The 6,024-nt window shown below is 48.4% G+C and overlaps 1 protein-coding gene across 12 annotated transcripts in view; it reads left to right on the top strand.

Moving 5' to 3' along the window:
- The first annotated feature begins 3,428 nt into the window (after positions 1–3,428).
- ZFAND4 (zinc finger AN1-type containing 4) overlaps positions 3,429–6,024 on the top strand; it is a 62,035-nt gene continuing 59,439 nt past the window's right edge. For 3 of the 12 annotated variants that reach the window (XM_063780380.1, XM_063780371.1, XM_063780375.1), the window contains exon 1: positions 5,119–5,205. The gene's annotated coding sequence lies outside the window, so the exon portion shown is untranslated. 12 annotated transcript variants of the gene reach the window in all.

Here is a 6,024-nt window from a genome sequence, read left to right as displayed (position 1 = left end):
TATAAAGGAAACAGGTTTAATTGATTCACAGTTTCGCATGGCTGGGTAGGCCTCAGGAAACTTACAATCATGGCAGAAGGGGAACCAGGTCCGACTTACATGGTGGCCGCACAGAGAGTGTGAGCATGTGAAGGAGCAACTGTCAAACATGTATAAAACCATCAGATCTCAGCTGGGCTCGGTGGCTCACACTTGTAACCCTGGTACTTTGGGAGGCCAAAGCAGGTGGATCAACTGAGGTCAGGAGTTCGAGACCAGCCTAGCTAACATAGTGAAATCCCGTCTCTACTAAAAATGCAAAAATTAGCTGGGTGTGGTGGCGCATGCCCGTAATCCCAGCTACTCAGGAGGCTGAGGCAGGAGAATCACTGGAACCTAGGAGGCAGAGGCTGCAGTGAGCCAAGATCGCGCCATGGTACTCCAGTCTGGGTGACAGAGCAAGACTCCATCCCAAAAAACAAAACAAAACAAAACCCTATAAGATCTTATGAGGACTTACTGAATATCACAAGAACAGCATGAGGATAACTGCCCCCCTGATCCAATCACCTCCCCCTAGGCCCCTCCCTCGACACATCAGGATTATGGGGATTATAATTCATGATGAGATGTGGGTGGGGACATGGCAAAACCATATCAGAAAGTAAAGGTAGAAGTCAAGCTTGGACAGGAAGTGACATTGTAGATTACTATTTTTTTTTCTTTTTTTTTTGAGATGAAGTTTTGCTCTTGTTGCCCAATGAAGTTGTTTTTCTAATTTCATTTTCAGATTGTGTCTTGCAGATGTATAGAAATACAATTGATAAATGATTCTGGCTATTAACCTTTGATGCTTCAACCTTGCTGAACACGTTTTTCTTTTTTTGTTTTTTGTTTTTTTTTTTGAGACGGAGTTTAGCTCTTTTTGCCCATACTGGTGGCATGATCTTGGCTCACCACAACCTCTGCCTCCCGGGCTCAAGAGATTCTTCTGCCTCAGCCTCCCTAGTAGCTGGGATTACAGGTATGTGCCACCATGCCTGGCTAATTTTGTATTTTTAGTAGAGATAGGGTTTCTCCATGTTGGTCAGGCTGGTCTTGAACTCCCGACCTCAGGTTATCCGTCCGCCTTGGCCTCCTAAAGTGCTGGGATTACAGGCATGAGCCACCGTGCCCGGCCAAATCTGCTTATTTTTTAGCTTTTTGATGCTTTTCTGTTTTGTTTCAGTTTTTTTTCCTATTTATTAATACAAGTTCTTTAGGTATTTTGGATATTTGTTAAAAAGATTTTTAATTTGTTCATTGGTTTCTTTGCTGTGAAGGTTTTCAATTTGACATTGTCCCATGTTTAGTTTTGCTTTTCATGTCTCCACTTTTGTGACATATTCTGTAAATTATTGTCAAGATCAATACCTAGAAACTTCTAGACAAAAACCTAAAAGAAAAGTTTTCTCATTTCACGTCTTACACTTAAATGTTGTTTTTTGATTTTTTTTTTTTTTTTGGAGACAGAGTCTCGCTCTGTTGCCCAGGTTGGAGTGCAGTGGTGCGATCTCGACTCACTGCAGCCTTCGCCTCCCGGGTTCAAGCGATTCTCCTGCCTTAGCCTCCTGAGTAGCTGGGACTATAGGCACGCGCTACCACGCCCAGCTAATTTTTGTGCTTTTAGTAGAGACAGGGTTTTGCCATGTTGGCCAGGATGGTCTCGACCTCCTGACCTTGTGATCCACCCCCCTCTGCTTCCCAGAGTGCTGGGATTACAGTCGTGAGCCACCACGCTTGGCCACATTTAAATCTTTAATAAATTTTTATTGGATTTTAGTTTGGCAAACTATGCCAACCCCCCACTGTCGGATTTTGTTAATAAAGTTTTATTGGAACACAACCACATTCATTGATTTACTTACTTTCTATTGTTGCTTTCACCCTACCTCCAATGTAAGAGTTGAGTAATTATGACGAGACCGGATGGCTCACAGAGCCTCAGATGTTTTCTATCTGCCCCTTTTATTTATTTTTTTGAGACGGAGTCTTGCTCTGTCACCCAGGCTGGAGTGCAGTCATGTGATCTTGGCTCACTGCAACCTCTATTTCCTGGGTTGAAGCGATGCTCCTGCCTCAGCCTCCCGAGTAGCTGGGATTACAGGCGCCTGCCATCACACCCGGCTAATTTTTGTATTTTTAGTAGAGGTGGGGTTTCACCATGTTGGCCAGGTTGGTCTTGAACTCCTGACCTCGTGATCCACCTGCCTTGGCCTCCCAAAGTGCTGGGATAACAGGCGTGACCCAGTGCGCCTGGCCCTGCCCCTTTACATAAACAGTTCGCTGACCATTGCTCTAAGGCATTCTGTTCCATTCTTGGCTTGTGGAAGCAGCAGAATGAACCTAGGTAATAGCCGGGGGAAGTGCTGAGGATAGAAATGTCAGCCTCTAGAGCAGCACTGCCCCATAGAACTCTGCAGGAATGAAAATTTTCTTTATCTGCATCGTCAGAGGCAGTAGCCACTAGCCACCTGGATGGCTGACCCCATTCTAGTCTGCGTTTTTTGGTGCTCTGTCGTCTTGCTGCTGACTATTCAGCCTGTCACCATGGCACAGTCTTGTAGGCCGCCCAGGTTGGTCTCAGCGATCCTGGAGCTACTGACTTCTTCCTTGGGCAGGAATCAGACAGGGAATTACTCATACCCAGAGTCAAAGATTTTGTCCAGCTCCCACAGGTCAACCATTTGCCCAAGTCTGCTGTGAGAGTGACGTGATGACAGATGAGGGCACTTGCTAGTTGGCCACTCCTTTCCCCTATTCATTTTATGCATCTTCCTTCTGTCCTTAGGTTATTTGTGAACATAGTTTCTTGCTGTAGTACCCAATGTCGGTCAGAGTCAGCATTTGTTAAATATGATGATTTTCTTTTGGAACAACTAAATCTACTCATCAATCAGTAGGATTGATTTCAGGGGATTCAGGAGACAACAGGTTTAGAAAATACGCAAACTGCTATTTTGAGAGGCTTGAAAGGGAGAGAGAACTTACGTTAAAAAAAAGTTCCTATGGTAACAACTTTTAATGCTATTTTATTCAGTCTCCATGGTCTATCAGATAGGTAATGTAGTAACACTAATTTTACAGATAAAGCTAAAATCTGGAAGCAATGTGGAATAATGGAACGAGATTGGATTTTTGTATTGTGTCCTAGATTTAAATATGGCTTTCCGACATAGAGCTGTTTGATTATAGGTAAATTGTTCTACTTTAATTGGCTTTTGTTTACTCCTTTGTAGACGAGGGATTTCACTACCAACTTTGCAGGATTGTGATGGGGAGAGAATTTGTAAAGACCCTTATCAACTATCTGGCACTTGAAGAATGGCAGATGATAATGACGATGATGTTGTAAAGAATGAATGACTTGGCCAGGTAATGGAGCTTCCGGTATTGGGAGGCAAGGCTTTAAACGCATCTGCCTGACTCCACGGTCCATGCTGTCAATTCTCCAGTGTGAATGAAGTGGGCAGGCAAGGGTGAGAAACGCTAAGGTTTTTACTCAGTAAGTCTCCATCACAGTCCCTATTCTAGGCTCAGGAATGCAAAGATGATTACCATCATAGCTCTGTCCTCAAAGGTCTCCAATCTATTTAGCATTAAGCATATGTGGAGTTTCAGAAGGAACCAACGGCGAGACTGGTGAATCAATGCCCAGTGCCTCACCATACTCCCCCAGTGTATGCTCAATAGTTCGTTGAACTGTGGAGATAAGTTGGTGGGTAGGGTCTCAGAAGAATGAGAGAGGACAGGAGACACAGATTAGATGTTTAGTTTCATATTAGACTGGCTCCTCTGAGCCAGAAGTCGAGGATGAGTGAACCCGCAGTGGGAGTGAGATGACATTCTTTGTCAGCTGAGTAACCCACTTAGTGAAGGAGGTTCACGGAGTTGGAAAACCGGTAGGGGGAACGGAACGAGGCAGTGGGCTCCCATGTTAGGTTGAAAGGCAGGTGTTGGCTTGAAGCCAGTTACTGTTTACACCGCAGCTCAGCAGCTTGGAAACTGGAGCAGGAGGTGTGGCTGGGCTTACCCAACGCTGGGATTTGAGCCCAGGGTGCCTACTCCATTGCCTGGCCTACAGTTCTCAGTAAATTGTATGAGGACTACAGAAAGTTATCTGTTTTCGCCCTCGTCTTCAAGCAGGCACGGTAATGCCCCCATTTTCCAGATGAGGCAATTGAGGCCAGAAACATTAGGGGACGGTGAAGCCTAAAGCAGATTTGTTCAGGACAGGCCGGCCCAAACGCACCAGGAGTGCCCCTGACTCTGGAGAGGCCACCAACTGGACAGCCTCTGCCTGTATCGCCTATCTCCAGCAAATCAGGCGCCTGGAAGAGGATCCCCGGTGGGTCTCACGGAGGGCGCTCCGGCTTCAACCCCGCCGTTCCCAGCAGGCCATGCGGCTGCCCTCCAGACGCCCGCGTGGGCACGAGTCAGGGGTCCAGTGTTGCTAGTAATAAAAGATCAACATCCGGGCCTCGTAACTCACAACCTCCAGCGAATGCCAAGAAGGCCCCAGGGCCCTGGCACCCCGGCAACCGCCCACGTCCGGGGCCAGGCCCGCCCCCGCCCCCGCCCGCGCTGATTGGAGGGCAGCGAAAGCGCCGTCCAGCGATTGGTAGGTGGTGTCACAAAGGGGCGGGGCGCGGCGGCAGCGGAGCGTTGTGGGCCAGTGCCTTCGGTGAAGTCGCTCGCCGGGTCGTTGGGCCCTGTCGACCTGTAGGCGGGCGAGCGAGCCAGCGGACAAGACTGCGGGTGAGGCTGAGCTAGCGAGCGGCCGGCAGGGGGGGCGCCCGGGCTGCGAGCCGCTGAGCCCAGCCGCGCTGCCGCCGCCGGCCGTCGTGGGGCCGGAATGGCGCAAGGCCGGAGTGGCGCGGGCGCTCGGTGCTGGGCTGCCGGGTAGAGTCCTGTCCCCGCCCCTCGCCTTGCGGCCTGACGCCGGCCGCTGCTGCCCGGGGACCGGAGCGGCGGGCCGCCTTTGCCCAGGACACACGCTCTGGCGTTTGTTCCTTTGGGCGTGACGCCAGCTTCAACGGGTACGCGGCTTTCCCGACGGGTGCTGATCTCCGAGTCGCTGTTGTCACGCGGACTGCTGTCCTCCAGATTCAGGCCCGTGGGTCTGGGGAGCCCGGATTGGTCTTGGAGGAGCAACGGCTGCGCAGGTGACTCGGTGGCCTCAAGTGTGTAGGTACCTGGATGGCGCGAGGAGATGCTGGCTCTGAAATACTTCCCAATTCCGCTTGCAGATGAACTCCGGACTAGAGTTTAGGCTACAGACAAGTTAGGCGGTTGATGTGATTCTGTAGCTCGTATTTAGAACTTTAGGGATGTTTTGACGTATCAGTAAATGTAGATCTGTGTCATAGTTTTAATGGCAGCTTCACATTCCGGATATCTTTATGTTGGGGAAAATGTTTCAAAGGTAACTGCTCTTCTGTAGCTAAGCTTCTTTAGAGCAGAAGATGGAGGAAATTCTGAGTTACTGAAATTACGTATTCAGCGCTATTGCCTGTTTACCTTTAACTTCCATTTCATCCTTGGAGTTGTGTTTTTAGAAACTTTTCAGAAGAAATGAGAGAAATGCTTTGGGAATTGATTTTTTTTTTTTAAGTTCTAGGGTACATGTGCACAACGTACAGGTTTGGTACATAGCTATACATGTGCCATGTTGGTTTTCTGCACCGACTAACTCGTCATTTATATTGCGTATTTCTCTTAATGCTATCCCTCCCCCCGTCTCACTCCCCACGACAGGCCCCAGTGTGTGATGTTCCCCTCCCTGTGTCCAAGTGTTCTCATTTTTCAGTTCCCATCTATGAGTGAGAACATGGCGGTGTTTGGTTTTCTGTCTTTGTGACAGTTTGCTGAGAATGATGGTTTCCAGCTTCATCCACGTCCCTGCAAAGGACATGAACTCATCCTTTTTTATGGCTGCATAGTATTCCATGGTGTATATGTGCCACATTTTCTTAATCCACTCTATCACTGATGGACATTTGGGTT

This window comes from Pan troglodytes, chromosome 8, assembly GCF_028858775.2.
Source record: "Pan troglodytes isolate AG18354 chromosome 8, NHGRI_mPanTro3-v2.0_pri, whole genome shotgun sequence".
In the NCBI taxonomy this organism is placed as follows: Eukaryota; Metazoa; Chordata; class Mammalia; order Primates; family Hominidae; genus Pan; species Pan troglodytes.
This window is presented reverse-complemented; position numbering and strand designations above follow the sequence as displayed.